The following is a 23,035-nucleotide window of genomic DNA, read 5'->3' as shown; positions in this document are numbered from 1 at the left end:
CATGTATTTGTGCAGGTGTAACAATGATTAATTTCAACATGTGGTCAAACCTCAGTGATAAATATTAAATTCATATAAATGAAGGATTCCATTCAGATCCCCTTGCTGCTGTCCACATAATTATTTACTGTAATTTAAATCTGTCCCATGTTGAAAAGTTAACTTGCAATCTACGTGTATAAATCCAGCAGCCTGCTGGTCCCAGCTGCACGGCAGCATCAGTTGTGCCTCGAGTAGAGTTTCGCACGGATTCCTTCTCTCTTTGGCACAAGATCAATATCTACATTTTTGGATATGTAAGTTTTGAAATCTAAGAATTCGAAGAGTTTACAAGCTTTGAACGGAATGTATCTTTGTAAGAATGACTCACGTTCACAAACACTTACTTGAGAAATTCTGCTCAGTTCCACCGGACTGAATTTGGCTAAAGTTTGCTGCAAGGATAGTGATCTGCCCTCAGCATTATGTACATCCAAAGTGATACATTTGGTAGCTTATTATTTGTGGACATCATCGATGATTTTGCTTTCCAGACATCAAGAAAGAAAACGTTTCAATGTTTTTGAATCATATGATGTACAAGCAGATTTGCTGCAGTTTGTATTACTGCTTCCTCTTAATAAGCTGCTGATTGGTCTAACAGCTTTTCTGTTTGTGTTGTCAAAAGTTTTCATTTTTACCAATTAGCAAATCGTGAACGTAATTTAATTTGAAATTATTATCTAATGCAAACAGTTATTTTGTAAGACGTATTTTAGTTCCAAATTAATGTGATATTTGTGCCTTTACTGTTGCAAATTTGCAAAGATAAAATTTGCAGTCCACTCTCTGTGAGCATTAGAAAGGAAACCTTTTACGGAATGGGCCGTTTTAAGCTTGACATACCTCAGCGTCTCAGAATGTCTTAATCCAGTCCTGTGACTGACATTCATAAGACACGTCTTTGACTACTGAAGACCTGGCTATTTCCTTGTATTTCTATTCAAAACTTACTGACTTTATATTTCATATCATTGAGCTTATTTCAGAGCTGGAAAACGTTAGGCAATTAAGAGGTTTAAGACAGGCCGAAGATGGGAGGAAATGGACACAATGAATGTCTGTGAGAAATTGGAGAAAGGAGAATGGAAACTGTGTAAAACTCTAGTTTTCCAAAAAATTATATACTTTATTCATCAAACAGGTTAAGGTGCAGTACATGACTGTTCCATAATGGCAAAATAATGCAGATGCTGGAAATCTGAAGCACAAAAAATGTATGTTGGAAACTCAGCAGGTCTGACAACATCTGTGGAGAGAAAGACAATATTAGTGTATCGACTCCGCATGACTCCTCTTGGGAGCTCTGAAGAAGAGTCATACAGACTCGAAACTTTAACTCAGTCTTTCTCTCCACACATTCTGTCAGACCTGTTGAGGTTTTCCAGCATTTTTTTTGTTTTTTGTACATGACTGTTCCACTTTGACTAACAGTGTATTAACGTTCAATCTCTTTTGATGCAGCATGCGTTACTCTGATAATTTTAAACACACTTACAAACTGGTTAGGCTTATAATTCTCATTTCACAACAAGCACTGCCTTGTACTATTTTTACACAGAGATCAGATTGATGGCAGAATATTAACAAGGTATTTCCTAAATAAAAAATATACTGTGTATTGGAACAACAATTTATCTCTCTCTCTCTCTCTCTCTCCCACACACACACACAGGAAGAGGAACAGGCTGACAGACACAGGCACCTACACAAAACAGGCTCACCTTCAGCACTCTCCCACTGTAGGATGCTGCCATGTTCACATGGCACAGAAACACATTGCGTACACGCACACACCCACCCACACACACACACACACACACACAGAGAGATCAACAGACAGAGAGATGTACACTCTCTCTCTCATACACAGACACACATATAAAGAGACACAAACGTACAGGTGGACAGATTTATAAATAGATGTGTGCACTCCGATAGGCATGCACAAAAACACACAAACACATACACACACGCACACAAAAATCATACTTGCAGACAGCTACACACACAGGCGGACATTTCTTCAAATACGCACCCATGCAAATATATGTATGCACGTACACATAGACAGACAGGCACTCAGACAAACACAGGCGCACACAGCCTCAAACATACGCACAAACACACACACACATACACATTGTCACACACATTTGCACACACAGATGGACAGAAACATAAATAGACATATTTACTCATACAGTCAAATACACTCACGCACACACAACCTCGCCTTCAGCAATCATCCTCAGCTGGGGTTTATTGTGACTGCGGGCGCACAAACACACACACACAAACACATATACACACACACACATATACACACACACACATATACACACACATGCACACAAACAAATAGATGCTAAATAATTAAGATCAATTATACACTGTAGCATAAATTGACATTTGGTTGCTAAGTTGAGCTTCAGACCCTATGCAGAGGAATACAATTGTATGTGTTTCTTTTATTGGGCCTAATAACTGATCCACAGGGTATAATGTTCGATCTGACTTGGAAAAGTTAACTTGATAGCCAACACACAGACGGGTTAATTTAGTGCAAATTGTGAATTGGTCATGATAATGAATATATACGATATAAAGTAAAGCTAATTGTTGTATTGGCCTTGAAAACATTACATGGGGAGAAAAGAAAGGTATATCGGTATTTCAGCAACTAAATCAGAAGATGTTTGAACTGTGAGCAGGATTGAATAGCATTTCAAAAGGGCACGGACAAGTTAGTGGAATGGGTAGGCAGGTGGTAGATGAAGTTCAATGCAAAAAGATGCGAAATGATTAATTTTAGTAGCGAGGACATTAAGAGAGACAGCACAAAATGGAGGATACATCTCTGAAAGGGGTATGAGCAGAGGGACAAGCCATTGAAGATGGCAGTATATTTTGAGAAATCAGTAACTAAAGCAAGGCTGTATTTATTGTAAAATAGAGTATAAGTGCAAGGAAGTTAGTTCAACTTGTATAAATCACTAGTTTGGACTCTAGTTGAAGTATTACATCTGGGCAAGGAATGTGAAGTTACTGTATAGAGGACAGATAAGATTCAGGAGAATGTTTCCAGGTTTGAGCTTAGAGAAGTTACAGGGATTGGTGTTGGGTCCCTTGCTGTGGTATATATAAACGATTTAGGATTGAATGTAGGGTCATTGATAATTAAGTTCGCGAATGACATGAATATTGTTGGGATGGTAAATAGTGCCTAGGATAGCTCCAGATTAAAGGAGGTCAGATGGGCTGATCATTGGCAAATGGAATTTAACCCAGATAAGTGTGAGGTGATTCACTTGGGCAGGACAAGCAAGGCACGGGAGTACAAGATGAATTGTACCTGGGAAGTGCCAAGGATCAAAAGGACCTGGGTGTTCATATCGATTGGTCCCTTAAGGTAACGGAATATGTAGATATGATGGTTAACAAGACATATGGGATACTTGCGATATTAGATAAGGCATAGAGTATAAGAGCATGGACGTTATGCTTGAAATATATAAAATGCTGGTCAGGCCACAGCTAGAGTATTGCATGCAGTTCTGGTATCCGCATTATGGGAAGGATGTCATTCCACTAGAGAGAGTGCAGAGGAGATTTACCAGGATGTTGCCTGGACTGGAGAGCTTTAGTTATGAAGCGAGATTAGATAGACTGGGTTTTGTTTCCCTGGAAGAGAGCAGATTGAAGGGGGACATGATTGAGTGTATAGAGTTATGAGATGCATAGATGGGGTAGACAGGAAGGAGCACATCCCCTCGGTGGAGGGATCCATAACCAGTGGGCATAGATTTAAGGTAAGGGGCAGGAGGTTTAGTGGGGATGTGAGGAACAATATTTTCAACCAGAGGGTGTTGGGCATCTGGAACTCACTGCCTGAAAGGGTGGATGAATCAGAAACCCTCATAACTTTTAAGATATGTTTGGATATGCACTTATGATGCCAAGGCACACAAGACTATGGGCCTGGTGCTGGAAAGTGTGTTTAGAATAGTTAAGTACTTGTCTGTCCAGAGCAGATTCAATTGGATGAAAAGGGCCTTTTTTCTGTGCTGTAGACCCCTATGACTCTATGAATCTAAGTTAGGATTGTTTTCCTTGAAGAAGAGAAGACTGAGAGGATATTTGATATGGCTATTTAGAATCATGAGTGATCCTTATTAAATAAGGGGAAAGGGTTCATTTTCGTGAAAACACTTAGGGTGAGGAAGCTCAGTATTAAGGTCAACAAGAAAAGAAACACTGATAACATTAAATATTATGTTTTCTCACAGCGAGTGGTTTGAATCTGTAAAACAGTGACTGAGAGCTGGTGGAGGCAGGTTGAAATGAAACATTCATTCGGGAATTAGACTGTTATCTGCAAATGAAGAAAGTGCAGGTTATGGGGAGAAGGCTGGAGAATAGAACTTGGTGAGTTGCTCATTGAGAGAGTCGGTGCAGACACGATGGGCCAAATGGCCACCTTCAACTTAGTAACAGTTCTGTGATTCTGTTATTTAACTTGATCCTTCCTTTTCCCTGTGTCCCTCCGATTTCAATCTCTGAATTTCTGCCTTTCGGTTCCAGCTTTAATTAGAATCAGTGAAATATAGTTGCACTGCCGTAATTCCCAGTGCCACCCTGCTTTAAGGATCATTGACCAACCTCCAGCCAGGATCGAGCGTCATGACGTCATGACAGTGGGTTGTTGGTGACCTTTTCTGAATCGAAGCAATTGGGCCGAATTTCGATTTGCCAATGATCTGCCAGAAACTCAGCCATTGTCTTACGCTGCTGTCAATCGCAAAGTGGGCAGGGATAAGTTTTGCTGAGTTCAGCCAGGCGCTCGGCTATTGGTCGGATTTTGAAGCGGGATTTTCATTACTGCAGGAAATTCCAGGTCTGTTGCATCTCTCCGATTGGATATTAGAGCTGTCACTCTCATGCTGAAACGCTCCAATCAGGCAGGGCAGGTGTCCCTCACACCTTTGGGACTCTCCATTTGTTTGAGGAGCTATCAGTCAATTATTGAACGCTATGATTGAACGAAACTCCGCGCTAGATGGTGGGAATTGGTTTGTGGTGTCTGATTAATTGAAGTGCTGAACCCAGCGGTTGGAGCTTACTGATTGGCTGATGTGGCTGACCGTGATGGTGTTCATCTCCCTGATGGGCTGATCCTACTGTGGTCAATGGTGAAGATCGCTGACTGGCTGAACTATCTGTGAGTCACTGGTTGCAGCAACGTGATTGGATGAAGCTGATGCCAGTCAGCTGTTGGAATAAACTGTTTGGCTGAACTGTCTATCAGTCAGCAGTTGCTACTCCCTGATTGGTTGAGATGAATGTCCGCGCACAGGAAGAATATCCTGATTGGCCCATGTGGCTCTGGGCAAAAAGGCTGCAGCTCCCTGATTGGATGAAGCGAGTAAGTCACTTTGATTTGCTCAGGTAGCTGTCATTCAGCAAGTGGTTTTTCCTGAAAGGCTGAGGTGGCAGTGGGTGAAAATCTGATGCTGCTCCATTGGCTGCTGCACCTGTCAGTTATGAGGCTGATTGCGCTGAATGGCATAAGCAGCTGTAAGTTAGCGGTGGGGATCCCTGATTGGGTGAGGTGACTGTCAGTCATCATGCGGAGCTTCCTCATTGGCGGTAGCACCTGTCCGGCAGCAGCCGGATCTCTCTGATTGGCTGAGGCATCTGACAGTCAGGTTTTATTCTTCGTTAATTGAATAATTGATGTAACCGGATAATTCACCGCTTTCTTCATCTGCTTTCGGAACTTGGACTGAGTCACAGCGTAAATAAATGTGTTTGTGCAACAACTTAAATTCAGCAGCATCAATCCGACTTGTTGTAAGATATATTCAGGTTCGGTGGGGTAAACTAACCCTCTCACATCAATATAGAAGAATTTTATAACAAACACCGACCACAGGAGAATGAAGGTGCCGGATATGGTGAAGAGTAAAATCATAGACTTCCTCCTGCTCTCCATCTCCGGGTCACTGCGATTCTCTCCCTTACTCTGAGCCCTCAGTCCCTTCCGGACTCGACTGGTCACTAAAATGTGTCTGACTGTCAGAGCGTTGATCAGCAGAATTAAACCGAATGGGAGCAATGGGGTTAAAATCGTCTGAAACCAGTTAAATCCAATCCATCCAGGATCAGTAAAAATGCTTGGCTTTGCCACAAAGCCCCACGATACATTGCCGATTATCTGTCCAGGTTCCCGTGAAAAGTATAGGGGGATGTTTTTTAAACCGAGCAGGATACCGGTTGTCACTAGAACCACAGCTGCAGTTTTCCCAGTGCAATATTCTGTTTTCAGCTTCTGGCAACGAATGGCCACAAATCGATCAAAGGAGAAAGTGACGGTGAACCAGACAGAACAGTCCATGGCTGCAACCTGCAGGACACCGTGAACACGACACACAGGAGTGAGGTACAGGAAACTCACTGAGAAATAATAATAATTGATCTTGTTCAGTATGACGTTTGTGATAATGACCAGTAGATCCGCCGTTGCCATGGCCACCAGGTAGCGAGTGGTGCAGGTGGAGAGGCCACACTTTCCCCGGGACAGGATCACGATTCCCAGTAAATTAACTGCCAGAGAGAGGGGAGAAGGGCCTGGAAATTATTGATTAAACATTCTCCTTGTCTGACGCTCACAGGGAGGATAGGATTTCAGCACCAAAACAGAGTTTGGTCACAGGAGGACAGGCAGGCGACTGGCTGGTGAGTATCTCAGCTTTTAGCTTTGTTTTTAGATTGAAATTAGCAGCTGAGTTACAATCACTTGTTGATTATTATTAAATTTAGTAATTGAATGATTGGGGGAAATTAAACAAACAATAAAGGCGAAACAACAAAAAAGAGCCAGACGTGAGCAGGTGTTTAAAGAGCAGGGATTTACCTGTGAGGGAGCGGAGCGGCTGTATAAAGAGTGAGAGTGGAGCGGGTGCATATGGAGCAGGAGTTCACCTGTGAGGGAGTGGAGCGGCTGTATAAAGAGCGATGCGGAGTTTACCTGTCAGGGAGCCTGTTCTCACACAGGCACTGGGCAGTGCTGGAATTCGAAAGGAGTGATGTCAGGACAAGCGAGAGAGCTGGTTTGTAGTTAGTGAGTAAGGTGCTTTCTTTTTTCTCCATTTTAAAACTACATTACAGTAGGTAACAGTCACCGCATTTGACTATTTTGCCAGAAAAAAGTTAAATCGTTTTTCATTTGGCTTAAATTTAGGGAAACAGTTTTTTTTAAAATAAAAATCAAACAAAACGTATGGCAAAGGGACTCAGTCACGTGATGTGCATGGGGATTCATCGACACGCATTGCAATGTGAATGACCACATGTGCAGGAAGTGCCACTGGATTCACCAAATTGAGCAATGGGTTTCAGAGCGTTAGCGTCAGCTGGAGACACAGCGGTGCATCCACCAGGCTGAGAGTTAGGTGGATAGAACCTTTTTAGATGTGGTCACTCAGCAGCTTGAGCACTTGCGGGAATGGGTGACCACCAGTCAGAAGAATGGAGGCAGGCATGTAATGAGGAAAGCCACAGGTATGTAATGAGCAAAGCACCAGGCAGGTAATGAGGAAACCCTGTTTTTCTGTGTTGCAAAAGGGTAAGGGTGAATGTTGCTCTGGAGAGTGCAACCAGAGTCACATTCCAGGCCCTGTGGATGTCTCAGCTGCACAAGTGGGGAGGGGTAAGAGTGCAAGAGCAATAGTGGTAGGAGACTAAATAGTGAGGAGTGCAGACAGGAGCTTCTGCAGCCGTAGACGTGACTCCAGGATGGTGTGTTGCCTCCCTGGTACCAGGGTCCATTATATTACAGAACAGTTGCAGGGCATTCTGAAGAGGAAGGAAAAACTCAGAGGTCGTGGTTGACATTGGTACTAACGACTTAGGTGAATCCAGTGGCACTTCCTGCACATGTGGTCATTCACATTGCAATGCATGTCGAAGAAAGAGGGATGAGGTCCTGCAAAATGAATTTAGGGAGCTAGGCAGCAGACTAAAAAGCAGGACCTCAAAGGTTGTAACCTCTGGATGGCCCCCTTGTCACGTGAGAGTGAGTATAGGAATATGAGGATAGAGAAGATGAATGCATGGCTGAAGAAATATTGCGGAGGGGAAGGCCTTCTGGCTCCTTGATCAGGGTATGTTTCTGGTGAAGTTGGAATCTGTACACGTTGGACAGGTTGCACCTGAACTGGCACAGGAGCAACATCTTTGTGGGGAGGTTTGCGAGTGATGTTGGGGTGGGGTTGTGGGGGGAGGGTAAAACTAATTCAGTATCTTTATATACTAATGAGTGAAGGTACAGTAGAGGGTGGTGCACAGCCTAATATAGAAGAGGAACTAAGTGAGTCTGGAAGGCAGAGCAAACGTAGACCTGTTAAGGCACAGGGGAATAACGCAAGGCTGGTTCGCTGCTATTGTAATGAAAGGAGTCTTAAAAGTAGAGCAGATGAATTGAGGATGCTGATTAACACATGGGAATATGATACTGTTGCTGTCACAGAGACATGGTTGGTGGAGGAGCAGGACTGGCAGCTCAATGTTCCAGGGTATAGAGTGTTCAGGCATGACAGGGGCTGATGGTGACTTGGTGGTGGGGGTTTAAAATGGAAGGTGGCATTGCACAATTGATCAAGAAGTAAATTAATGCCATAAGGAGTGATGCTATTTTAGAAGGTTCCTCAAATGAGGCCATCTGTAGAGAACTTAAATACAGTAGGCAGTCACTTTGCTGGGGGTGCACTAAATGCCTCCAAAGAGCCAGGGGGGCTAGAGGAGTGGATATGTAGGAAAATCTCATAGTTGTGTACAAGGGTAATAATAGTAGAAAATTTCAATTCACCAGTGTTAACTTGGATAGTCTTAATGTGAGAGGCTTCGATGTGGTGGAATTCTTAAAGTACTTGAAAGAGAGCTTTTTGAGCCAACACTAAAGCCCTACGAGAGAAGGGGCAGCACTGGACCTAATCTTAGGGAATGAAGCCAGGAAAGTGGTATAAGTGTCAGTGGGGGGAAAGCATTTCGGGGAGAGAGACCATAGTTCCTGTGGTTTTAAGGTAGTTATTGAAAATGACAAAGATGGCTTGTAAATAAAGGTCCTGAAATTGGGGAAGGCCGACTTCAATATTTTATGACAGGATGTGGCCAAAGTGGACTGGGAGCAGCTAATTGTAGGAAAGTCTCCAACAGGCCTGTGGGAGTCATTCAGAAAGGAAATAGTGAGAGTTCAGGGCCAACATGTTCCCGTAGAGGTGAGGGGGAGGACAAACAATTCCAAGGGATATAGAGGATTGGATAAGGAAAAAGAAAAGTGACTGATGGTAGATACAGGGGGATTAAAACAGTGCGGAAGCCCTGGAGAAGCATAAAAGTGTGTGGTGGGGGAGGGGTGTGGTAGTTAACAAGTAGTTAGGAGAGCGAACAGGAGACATTACCAAACACTGGTGGGAAAGGTAAAGCAAAACCCAAGGCATTTTATAAATATATTCAGGGCCTGAGGATAACCAGGGAAAGAGTAGGACCCATCAGGGAACAAAGTGGCAGATTGTGCTGTAACCGAAGGACATAGGTGAGATTATAAACGCTTACTTTTCATCTGTGATGACTGTGGAGAAGGACGATGTAGGTGTTGAAATGAGGGAGGGGGACTGTGATATACTTGAACAAATTAGCATTGAAAGGGTGGAGGTATTAGTGGTTTTTGCTTGAAAGTGGATAAATCCACAGGCCCAGATGAGATGTATCCCAGGCTGTAATATGAGCTAAGGGAGGAGGGTGCAATGGCTCTGACGCTTATTTTCAAATTATCTGGCCATTCGAGGGAAGCCAGTGTACTGGAGGAGAGTGAGAGAGGAGAAGCGGGGCCATTAGCAGTGAGAGCGTAATAGCGAGGCCAATAACAGTAAGAGAGTGAGAGAGGAGCAACAGGGCTATTAGCTCTGAGAGAGGAGAAGCGGGGCCATTAGGAGCGAGAGAGTGTGAGAGAAGCTGCGAGAGAAGCAGCGAGGCTGTTAGCAGGATTTGAGAGGCGGTGGGGAATCACCCAGAATGATGTTGGAATCTGCAGCACGCTGCCTGAGGGGGTGGTAGAGGCAGGAACCCTCACAACATTTAAGAATTATTTAGATGAGCACTTGAAACGGCATCGCATACAGGGTTAGGGGTCAAGCGCTGGTAAATAGGATTAGAATAGATAGGTACTTGACACCTGGCACGGTCATGATGGGCCGAAGGACCTGTTTCTATGCTGTATAACTCGGATACTCTGTGACCCTCTGACTCTATGAGTGAGAGAGGAACAGAGCAGGCACTGAGAGTGGGAGAGTGCGAGAAACCGGTGCCATTAACAGTGAGAGAGCAAAAGGAACAGCGGGGACATTAACAGTGAGACAGTGCGAGTTGAGTGAGTTTCCATTGGAGCACACGGAGAGAGTGGCCACAGAGCATTACTGAGCAGGGGAGAGTATTCGAACAGTCAGGAGCTGAATTAAAACGCAGAACCTCGAAGAAAAATGTCTTGGGATTACTACCTAAGCCACGGGAAAACTGCCATAGGAGAAATAAAGTCACGGAGTTAAATATGCGCTCAAAATTGAGTGTGGGAAAATGTTTTTGCAGTTCAAGGGGCACTGGCACCAGTTCTGGGGTATAAGGGAACTATATGGATGAGGGGGGATCTGATTGAAACTTACAGAATACTGAAAGGCCTGGATAGAGTGGACATGGGAAAGATGTAGGAGAGACTAGGACCTGAGGGCACAGCCTCAGAGTAAAGGGAAGACCTTTTAGAACAGAGATGAGGAGAAACTTCTTTAGCCAGAGAGTGGTGAATCTATGGAATTCATTGCCACAGAAGGCTGTGGAAGCCAGGTCATTGAGTGTATTTAAGAGAGAGGTAGAGAGATTCTTGATTGGTAAGGGCATCAAAGGTTACGGGGAGAAGGCGGGAGAATGAGGTTGAGAAACTTAGCAGCCACGATTGAATGGCGGAACAGAATCGATGGGCCGAATGAACTAATTTCTGCTCCTATGTCTTATGGTCTTATTCCGGTGGTACGGGCTTCACTTCAAAATTGCAGAGGCCAGCGTCCTGGTGAATTGAATAACAAGGGCTACAGAGAGAGTTTTAATATAAATAGGTGAGCGGGGATCCTGGAGAGGGGCTAAGTAGGCAGCTTTTTAGGTAATGATATCTAGACTGTGACAAGAAGGGACAGAGTGTGCAAACATTAAAAAACAGCAAATTGAGTCAAAGGGGCAAAACTGTAAAAAGTGAAAAAGAGCAAAAAACTGCGGATGCTGGAAATCCAAAACAAAAACAAGAATACCTGGAAAATCTCAGCAGGTCTGGCAGCATCTGCGGAGAAGAACACAGTTAACGTTTCGAGTTTGAATGACCCTTCAACAGAATTGAGTAAAAATAGAAGAGAGGTGAAATATAAGCTGGTTTAAGGGGGTGGGTGGGACAAGCAGAGCTGGATAGAGGGCCAGTGATAGGTGGAGATAACCAAAAGATGTCACAGACAAAAGGACAAAGAGCTGTTGAAGGTGGTGATATATCTAAGGAATGTGCTAATTAAGGGTAGAAAGCAGGACAACCAAGGTACAGATAGCCCTAGTGGGGGTGGGGTGGGGTGAAGGAATCAAAAAAGGCTAAAAGGTAGAGATAAAACAATGGATGGAAATACATTTAAAAATAATGGAAAGGTGGGAAAAGAAAAATCTATATTAATTGTTGTTAAAAAGGGAGATGAATCGGAAAGGGGGTGGGAATGGAAGAGAGAGTCCAGAAGGCTGTAAAGTGCCTAGTCAGAAGATGAGGAGCTGTTCCTCCAGTTTGCGTTGGGCTTCACTGGAACAATGCATCAAGCGAAGGACGGACATGTGGGCATGAGAGCAGGGTGGACTGTTGAAATGGCAAGCGACAGGGAGGTCTGGGTAATGTGTGCGGACAGACCGAAGGTGTTCTGCAAAGCGGTCACCTACTCTGTGTTTGGTCTCTCCAATGTAGAGGAAACCGCATTGGAAGCAGCGAATGCAGTAGACTAAATTGAGGGAAGTGCAAGTGAAATGCTGCTTCACTTGAAAGGAGTGTTTGGGCACTTGGACGGTGAGGAGAGGGGAAGTAAAGGGGCAGGTGTTGCACCTTCTGTGGTTGCATGGCATGGTGCTGTGGGAGGGGGTTGAAATGTAGGGGTTGATGGAGGAGTGGACCAGGGTGTCCAAGAGGGAACGATCCCTGCGGAATGCCGCTGGGGAGGTGAAGGGAAGATGTGTTTGGTGTTGGCATCATGCTGGAGTTGGTGGAAATGGCGGAGGCTGATCCTTTGAATGCAGAAGCTAGTGGGGTGATAAGTGAGGACAAGAGGGACCCTATCATGTGTCTGGGAGGGAGAAGAAGGTTGTGAGGGCAAATGGCGGGAGATGGACCAGACACAGTTGAGGGCCCTGTCAACCACTGTTGGAAAACCTCGGTTAAGGAAGAAGGAGGACATGTCAGAGGAACTGTTTTTGAAAGTGGCATCATCAGAACAGATGGGACGGAGGCGAAGGAGCTGAGAGAATGGGATGGAGTCTTTACAGGAAGCGGGGTGTGAGGAGCTGTAGTCGAGGTAGCTGTGGGAGTCGGGAGGCTTGTAATGGATATTGGTGGATATCACCAGAAATTGAGACAGAGAGTTCAAGGAAGGGAAGGGAAGTGTCCGGGATAGACCATGTGAAAAAGATGGAGGGGTGGAAATTGGAAGCAAAATTAATAAGTTTTTCCAGATCCAGACGAGAGCATGAAGCAGCATCGAAGTAATCATCGATGTATCGGAGAAAGAGTTGTGGGAGGGGATCGGAGTAGGACCAGAACAAGGAATGTTCCACATACCCCATAAAGAGACAGGCATAGCTGGGGCCCATGCGGATACCCATAGCCACACCTTTTATTTGCAGGAAGTGAGAGGAGTTGAAGGAGAAATTGTTCAGTGTGAGAACAAGTTCAGCCAGACGGAGGAGAGTAGTGGTGGATGGGGATTGTTCGGGCCTCTGTTCGAGGAAGAAGCGGAGAGCCCTCAGACCATCCTGGTGGGGGATTGTGGTGTAGAGGGATTGGACGTCCATGGTGAAGAGGAGGTGGTTGGGGCCAGGGAACTGGAAATTGTTCATATGATGTAGGGTGTCAGAGGAATCATGGATGTAGCTGGGAAGGGACTGGACAAGGGGAGAGAGAATGGAGTCAAGATAGTCCAATCCCTCTACAGCTCCATCCCCCACCGGGATGGTCTGAGGGCTCTCCGCTTCTTCCTCAAATAGAGGTTCAAACAATCCTCATCCACCACTACTCTCCTCCATCTGGCTGAACTTGTTCTCACACTGAACAATTTCTCCTTAAACCCCTCTCACTTCCTCCAAATAAAAGGTGTGGCTATGGGTACCCGCATGGGCCCCAGCTATGCCTGTCTCTTTATGGGTATGTGGAACATTCTTTGTTCCAGTCCTACTCTGGCCCCCTCCCACAGCCTTTTCTCCGGTACATCGATGATTACTTCGGTGCTGCTTCATGCTCTTGTCTGGACCTGGAAAAATGTATTAATTTTGCTTCCAATTTCCACCCCTCCATCATTTTCACGTGGTCCATCTCTGACACTTCACTTCCCTTCCTTGACCTCTCTGTCTCAATTTCTGACGATAGAGTACACCAATATCCATTACAAGCCTACCGACTCCCACAGCTACCTCGACTACAACTCCTCACACCCCACTTCCTTTAAGGAATCCATCCCATTTTCTCAGTTCCTTCGCCTCTGTTGCACCTGTTCCGATGATGCTACCTTCAAAAACAGTTCCTCTGAAATGTCCTCCTTCTTCATTAACCGAGGTTTTCCACCTATGGTGGTTGACAGGGCCCTCAACCGGGTCTGGCCCATCTCCCGCGCATCCACCCTCACGCCTTCTCCTCCCTCCCAGAAACATGATAGGGTCCCCCTTGTCCTCATTTATCACCCCACCAGCCTCCGCATTCAAAGGATCATCCTTCGCCATTTCTGCCAACTCTAGCATGATGCCACCACCAAACACATCTTCCCTTCACCCCCCCGGCGGCATTCCGTAGGGATCGTTCCCTCTGGGACACCCTGGTCTATTCCTCCATCACCCCCTACACCTCAACCCCTCCCACGGCACCTTCCCATGCAACCACAGAAGGTGCAACACCGGCCCCTTTACTTCCCCTCTCCTCACCGTCCAAGGGCCCAAACACCCCTTTCAAGTGAAGCAGCATTTCACTTGCACTTCCCTCAATTTAGTCTACTGCATTCGTTGCTCCCAATGCGGTTTCCTCTACATTGGAGAGACCAAACGCAGACTGAGTAACTGCTTTGCAGAACACCTTCAGTCTGTCTGCAAACATTACCCAGACCTCCGTGTTGCTTGCCATTTCAACACTCCACCCTGTTCTCATGCCCAAATGTCCGTCTTTGGCTTGCTGCATTGTTCCAGTGAAGCTCAACGCAAACTGGAGGAACAGCACCTCATCTTCCGACTCGGCACTTTACAGCCTTCCAGACTGAATATTGAGTTCAACAATTTTAGATCATGAACTCTCTCTTCCATTCCCACCCCCATTCCGATCTCCCCCCCATTTTTTCCAATAATTTATATAGATTTTTCTTTTCCCACCTACTTCCATTATTTTTAAATGTATTTCCATCCATTGTTTTATCTCTACCTTTTAGCCATTTTTGTTTCCTTCACCCCACCCCACCCCCACTAGGACTCTCTGTACCTTGCTTGTCCTGCTTTCTACCCTTAATTAGCACATTCCTTAGATAATATCACCACCTTTAACAGCTCTTTGTCCTTTTGTCTGTGACATCTTTTGGTTATCTCCACCTATCACTGGCCCTCTATCCAGCTCTGCTTGTCCCTCAACCCCCCCCTTAAACCAGCTTATATTTCACCTCTCTTCTATTAGTACTTGGTTTTGTTGAAGGGTCATTCAAACTCGAAACGTTAACTGTGTTCCTCTCCGCAGATGCTGCCAGACATGCTAAGTTTTTCCACGTATTTTTGTTTTTGTTTTGGTAAAAAGTGAAAATTAATGCCTCTCTACTTACTTGTTGGTAGTATTAAGAACTAAACAAATAAATTAATGGTACAAATGAAGGTTAATGGGGATGATCTTATAGCCATTGCAGAGACGTGGTTACAAAGAGATCAAAGCCGTGAACTAAACATTCAGGTGTGTGTGATTTTGAAAGAACAGGCAGGAAGAAAAGGATGGTGGGACAGCTTTTTTTTCACGGGATATAATACGTACGATAGCAAGAGATTATTTTGGCTTAGAAGATGTAGAATCCACTTAGGTGGAGGTAAGAAATAACAAGAGGGTGAATACAGTGTTGGGAATAGTCTATAGGGTGCCAAACAGTAGCTATACTGTAGGACTGAGAATAAGACAGGAGAAAAATATGCCATGTAAAAATGGCAGATCCTTAATCATGGGTGACTTTAATCTTCATTCCGTTTGGGAAAATCACATTGGCAGAGGTAGCCACGAGCAATAAATCATAGAGTATATCCGGGAGAATTACCTAGAACAATTTGCTGTGGATCCAATCAGGGATTAGGCTACTTTGGATCTGTTAATGTGTAATGAGTCACGTTTAATAAATGATCACAGGGTAAAAGATCACCTTGAAAAAAAAATCCATAACATGGTGTAATTTTGTATTCAGTTTGAGAGTGAAAATGGGTTCGAAACAACTGTTACAAATGGATAATTACAAAGGAATGAGGGCAGAGTTGGCTGGAGTTGACTGGGAAAAGAGTTTAACAGAGAAGACGGTTGATGAACAATGGCAGACGTTTAAGAAAATATTTCATGACTCATATCAAAGACATATCCCAGCGAGGAATTAGGATTCAAAAATGGAGATAAACCAAACATGGTTAACCAAACAAGTTGTGGAGAGAATCATATTTAAAGATAAAAAAATACATTCAACGTGGCGAGGGTTAGTGCTAAACCAGAGGATTATGACATTTTTAACAACCAGGAAAAGTTGACCAAAAATACATTAAAGATTGGGAAAATAAACATTGAGCATAAACTAGCAGGTAATATAAAAAAGGTTCAGTAGCAGCTTCTTTAAATATATAAAATTGAAGAGAGAGGTTTCAGTGAACTATTGCCCCTTAGAGAATGAGGCTGTGGAAATAATAATGGGGAACCAGGAAATGGCAGAGGAGATGAATTCATGCTTTGCATCAGTCTTCACGATAGAAGACAATAATGGCATTCCAAAAAATACCAAATAATCAAGGCACAAAATGGGGGGAGGGTATAAAGGAATAACTATTACTGGAGAAAAAGTGCCAAGGAAACCAATGGGTCTAAAAGCCGATAAATCCCTGATAGGTTGCATCCTAGGATATTAAAGGAAGTAGCTACACAAAAGTGGATGCACTGGTCGTAGTCTTCCAAGAATCCTTTGATTCTGGAAAAGACCAAGCAGATTGGAAGTCTGCCAAAGTAACGCCCTTATTCAAAAAAAAGAGGGAGAGAAAAACTCAGGTAACTGTAGGCCAGTTAGCTTAACATCCGCGATTGGGAAAATGTTAAATTTATTATAAAGAATGTGTTAGCAGAGCATTTAAAATACAAATTATAGTCAAGCAGAGTTAGCATGGCTTGATGAAGGGGAAATCGTGCCAGGCAAATGTATTTGAACTATTTGAGGAAGTAAAGAGCAAAATGGATAAAGGGGAACCAGGAGGTGTAATATACTTGGACTTCCAAAAAGGCGTTCAGTAAGGTACCACGCATACGGCTGCTTAATAAGTTAAGAGCTCATAGTGTTGGAGGTATTATATTAGCTTGGATAGAGGATTTGTTAACTAATAGAAGACAGGGAGTTGAAATAAGACGGGCATTTTCAGAATGGTAACCTGTAACTAGCGGAGTGCCACAGGGATCAGTGTTGGGGCCACAATTATTTACAATATATATTCATGACTTTTATGAGGGAAATGAATGAACTATCGCCACATTGCCAGATATCACAAAAATAGGTGCGAAGGCAAGTGATGAGGATGACTCAAAGATTCTACAGGGGGATAGACCAACGTAAATTGAAAGGGCCAAACTTGGCAGATGGCAGAGATTATCGGAAACTGTGGGTTTATGCCCATTGGCAGGAAGAATAGAGGAGCTCAATATTACTTAAATGGAGAAAGACTGCAGAAAGCTGCAGCAGAGAGGGATTTGGGAGCCCGCGTACATGAATATGGAAATGCTAACATACAAGATCAGTAGGTAACCAGGAAGGCAAATGAAATTTTGGCTTTAATGTCAAAAGGAATGGATTATTAAAATCGGGAAGTCATGCTGAAACTATAAAAGGCTCTCACATAGAAAACTGTCAACAATTTCGGCTCCTTAAATTAAGGAAAGTTATGTTGTAATTGGAGGCAGCCAACAGAAGGTTCAATAGGCTGGTGCCAGATGTGGAAGGACGATTTCCTGTGGGCAGATTGATTCGATTGGGCCATTACTCATTGGAGTTTAATAGAATGAGAGCAGATCTTATTGAAACATATTGGATTCCTGGGGGCCTTGACACGGTAGATGCTGAAAAGTTCTTTTCCCTTGTGGGAGGGTTTATTCCAAGCCGGCATCATTTCAGAGAAAGGATTCACCAATTTAATACAGAGATGAGGAGGAATTTATTCTCTCAGAGTGTAGTGTGTGTGTGGAATTAGTTCTTGTAAAGGGCTGTAGTTGATGAGTCGTTAAGTATATTCAAGGCTGAGCTCGACTGATTTGTGATCAGTGAGAGAATCAAAGGTTATGGGGAAAAGGCAGAATTGTGGAGTTGGTGATTATCAGATCAGCAATGATCTCACTGAAAGCCGGAGCAGTCTCTAAGGGTGGAATGAGATTCTTCTGCTCTGATGTCTTATGGAATTATAAAACAATCGACAAGAACATTGGAACACTGTAAGACTGCTGGCGGATTGCTTCAATATCAGGAACATGTTGACATCTATTTCTGCTGGAGCAGCTCAATAGAAAATGGAGCTATATCCAGACATTTAACTTCACAGACTCATTACCAAATATCTTCAACCAACATTAAATTGCTTCCTGTTGTCAAACTATTCACATGGCAAAAGACAGAGACAGCTCCATGGAATGGAAAGATCACTAATCAAAAACCGATTCCTTTCATTCCAGTTACTGACCCACACTCAGTTCAATTCTACACCGACAAATGCTCCCAGTCACACGTTATCACTTGGAGCAGGTATTCCACTCTGGACACTGACCTACACTCAATGCAATTCTGCACTGCCAGATATAACCAACGATAAATGTTGACTGGGATCAGCTATTCCACTCTGGTTACTAAACAACACTTAGTACAGTTTGACACCATCAGATACAGTCAGTGAAAGGGTGGTTACTGGGGCCAGGTATTTCACTCTGATTAATGACCCAGACACAGTACAATTCTATAAAACACAGAGATAAAAACAAAAAAACTGCGGATGCTGGAAATCCAAAACAAAAACAGAATTACCTGGAAAAACTCAGCAGGTCTGGCAGCATCGGCGGAGAAGAAAAGAGTTAACGTTTCGAGTCCTCATGACCCTTCGACAGAACTTGAGTTCGAGTCCAGGAAAGAGCTGAAATATAAGCTGGTTTAAGGTGTGTGTGTGGGGGGCGGAGAGATAGAGAGACAGAGAGGTGGAGGGGGTTGGTGTGGTTGTAGGGACAAACAAGCAGTGATAGAAGCAGATCATCAAAAGATGTCAACGACAATAGTACAATAGAACACATAGGTGTTAAAGTTAAAGTTGGTGATATTATCTAAACGAATGTGCTAATTAAGAATGGATGGTAGGGCACTCAAGGTATAGCTCTAGTGGGTTTTTTTTTTGACCTCTCTGTCTCAATCTCTGGTGATAGACTGTCCACCAATATCCATTACAAACCCTCCGACTCCCACAGCTATCTCGACTACAGCTCCTCACACCCCACTTCCTGTAAGGACTCTCAGTTCCTTCGCCTCCGTCGCATCTGTTCCGATGATGCTACATTCAAAAACAGTTCCTCTGACATGTCCTCCTTCTTCCTTAACCGAGGTTTTCCACCCACGGTCGTTGACAGGGCCCTCAACCGTGTCCGGCCCGTCTCCCGCGCATCCGCCCTCACTCCTTCTCCTCCCTCCCAGAAACATGATAGGGTCCCCCTTGTCCTCACTTATCACCCCACCAGCCTCCGCATTCAAAGGATCATCCTTCTCCATTTCCGCCAACTCCAGCATGATGCCACCACCAAACACATCTTCCCTTCACCCCCCTTATCGGCATTCCGTAGGGATCGCTCCCTCCGGGACACCCTGGTCCACTCCTCCATCACCCCCTACTCCTCAACCCCCTCCTATGGCACAACCCCATGCCCACGCAAAAGATGCAACACCTGCCCCTTCACTTCCTCTCTCCTCACCGTCCAAGGACCCAAACACTCCTTTCAAGTGAAGCAGCATTTCACTTGCATTTCCCCCAACTTAGTCTACTGCATTCGTTGCTCCCAATGTGGTCTCCTCTACATTGGAGAGACCAAACGTAAGCTGGGCGACCGCTTTGCAGAACACCTGCGGTCTGTCCGCAAGAATGACCCAAACCTCCCTGTCGCTTGCCATTTTAACACTCCACCCTGCTCTCTTGCCCACATGTCTGTCCTTGGCTTGCTGCATTGTTCCAGTGAAGCCCAACGCAAACTGGAGGAACAACACCTCATCTTCCGACTAGGGACTTTACAGCCTTCCGGACTGAATATTGAATTCAACAACTTTAGGTCGTGAGCTCCCTCCCCCATCCCCACCCCCTTCTCTTTTTTTTTCCCAATAAATTATAAAGATTTTCCTTTTCCATTATTAAAAAAAAAACCCACTAGAGCTATACCTTGAGTGCCCTACCATCCATTCTTAATTAGCACATTCGTTTAGATAATATCACCAACTTTAACTTTAACACCTATGTGTTCTATTGTACTATTGTCGTTGACATCTTTTGATGATCTGCTTCTATCACTGCTTGTTTGTCCCTACAACCACACCAACCCCCTCCACCTCTCTGTCTCTCTATCTCTCCGCCCCCCCACACACACACCTTAAACCAGCTTATATTTCAGCTCTTTCCTGGACTCGAACTCAAGTTCTGTCGAAGGGTCATGAGGACTCGAAACGTCAACTCTTTTCTTCTCCGCCGATGCTGCCAGACCTGCTGAGTTTTTCCAGGTAATTCTGTTTTTGTACAATTCTACACTGACAGATAGACCCAATCATACATGATCACTGAGGCCAGGTATTCCACTGTGATTATTCATCCACACTTAGTGCAATTTGAAATGAACAGTTAAAACCAAAAATATATGGTCACTGGAGTCATGTATTCCACTGTGATTACTAACCCACACTTCTCACAATTTGACACTTACAGATGCAGTTAGTGAATGAGTGATGTCTGGTGCCAGCTATTCCACTCTGATTACTAACCCACACTCAGTTCAATTCTACACTGACAGATACACCCAGTAATACATGGTCACTGGGGCCATGTATTCCACTTTGGTTACTGATGCACACTCAGTACAATTCTATGCTGACAGATCGACCCAGTAATACATGGTCACTGGAGCCAGGAGTTTCACTCTGTTTACTGACCCAAACTCTTGGTGATATTCCTCTGACTACCACTAAACCTTCCTTCAGAGACTTTCCCTTCACTGAGGTCTATTTAAACGTTTCCAAAAAATATTAAGACTTAATTCATCAGAGAGCCTGTGAGTTGCAAACAAAGGCTTATTTTCATTTGACAAAATTAAATAAAGCTGCCGAGATATTTCCAGACATCTTAATTCAGCAAATTATATCACTGATTCGGTATATGTTAACAGTGAGCACCAGATCAGCATGTAATATTTTCAGTCACAGTTAAAATGAGAGAGCCGCTCACATACAGATTTACACAACTTCAGTAGTTATGGTCACTCACCAGGAACACCTATAACAGCAAGGATTGTGTAGAATATTTTCTCAGCCATATCAATTGATAGCATCGTTTCAATGCGAAGTGATGTGCCCCTTTGTGCTGCTGGTAATCTCTGTGTCTTAAACGCTGAGGTGAGACTTTCCCAAAGCCTTTAATTTATACCCTGTGGGGTCACCTCAGGGATGTTGAAATCGCCACATCGTTGAAATCATTTTTTAATATATGAACAGACAGATTATTACATTGAGTTCAGTGAAACAATATGTTTGTTTTTAAAAGGAACTGCGAGGTTCCAAAGACTGGACTTTACATATCAAATTCATTAACTATTAAACAAACAGGAGTTGTATTCACCAGATAATATGCTGTCCACTCAAACACCATCAGTCCCATTTCTAGATCTCCTATTGTTTCAGTGATGTCCGTCACTTGACTGTTACCATTTATTGATTAAATAACAAATGTTAGAGTGCCTCTCTCCACCCTGGGATTTAGCTGTCCTGTTTAATAGCTGACATCAGTTGTGTGATTACAGTGGGTTTAGGGTGACAATTTATGACCAAATACAACCAATTAAATTATTAGGAAATATTTAAAATCTCCTAAAAATTCATTCCACACCTCAATCTAATGCGTATCTATCTCACGATCTCTCTCTCTCTCTTCCCTTCTCTTTGTCTCTCTTCATCTCCCTGCATGTTTCTCTCTCTCACTCTTTCTATGTTTCTCGCTTTCCGCCTTTGTTGCTCTTGCTCTCTTTATCTCTCTCTCTCGCTCTGGCTCTCCCTTTGTCTCTTTCTCTCCCTCTCACTTCCCCACTCTCACTTTCTGTCCCCTTCTCTCTCTCTCTCTCTCTCTCAATCCATCTGTTTCCTTCTCTCACTCTCTCAGTTTCTTTCCTTTTCTCTTTGAGTCTCTTTGCTTCTCTCTACATCTCACCCGGTCTCCCTCCCTGATTATATTCCTCTCTCTTCCCCTCTCTCTTCTCTCTCGCTCTCTTTGTGTGAATGTGTGTGTGTCTGTTCGTGTGCATATGTATGTGTGTGTGTTGGTGGGTGTCTCTCTCTCTCTCTCTCTCGCGTGCACTTCTCAGTCTCTTTCAATCTGTGTTCATGTATCTATGTCTGTCTTTCTGCCTCTCAGGCTTTCCTTCTCTGTCCCTCCTTTCTGTCTGTCTGTCAGTCTGTCTATATACCTACCTATCTATCCATCTATATATCCATCTATCTCTGTATATTTGTTGCTCTCCCTCGCTCCACCTCTCTCTCGCAAACTTTCTGTGTTTTTCTATCTCTCTATGCCTCTCTCGCTATGTCTCTATCTGTCACACTTTCCTTCTCGTTGTATCACTCTCGCTGTCTCTTCCTCTTTCTTCTATCTGTCTCTCTATCCCCATCTTTCTCTCCATCTCTCCCTCTGCGTGTCAATCTCTCTTTGCCTCCCTCCATCACCCTCCTTGTCAGTCTCTCTCCCCTTTTCTCTCTTTTCTCCTTGTTACTTTCACTTTCCCTTTCTCTCTCTTTCTCGCTTGCTAAACTTCCCTTTGTCTATTTCATTGCCTGTCTCTATCTCTCTGCCTCTCCTTCTCTGCCTCTGCTTATCTGTTTGACTGTCCCTCTCTATTTCCCTTTCTTTCTCTCTCTCACTTTTGCTCTCTCTCTCTCTATCTCTCTCCTTCTCTCTGTAAAACTGTGTGTCTCTGCTTCTCACTTTACCTCTCTCTCTCTTTTCTCTCCCCTTCTCTTTTTCAATGCCTATCTGTCTCTCTCCTTCACTCTCTCCCTGTGTCTCCCTCGCTGTTTATCTCTCACTCTCTCCTCTTCCTTATGAACCCCCCCTTTCTCTTTCGCTCTCGCCCTATGTAACACACTCTGTGTTTCACTTCCCTATTTCACTCTATTACTTTTTCTGCCTCTCTCCCTCT

Source organism: Carcharodon carcharias, assembly GCF_017639515.1.
Source record: "Carcharodon carcharias isolate sCarCar2 chromosome 35 unlocalized genomic scaffold, sCarCar2.pri SUPER_35_unloc_1, whole genome shotgun sequence".
Classification (NCBI taxonomy): Eukaryota; Metazoa; Chordata; class Chondrichthyes; order Lamniformes; family Lamnidae; genus Carcharodon; species Carcharodon carcharias.
This window is presented reverse-complemented; position numbering follows the sequence as displayed.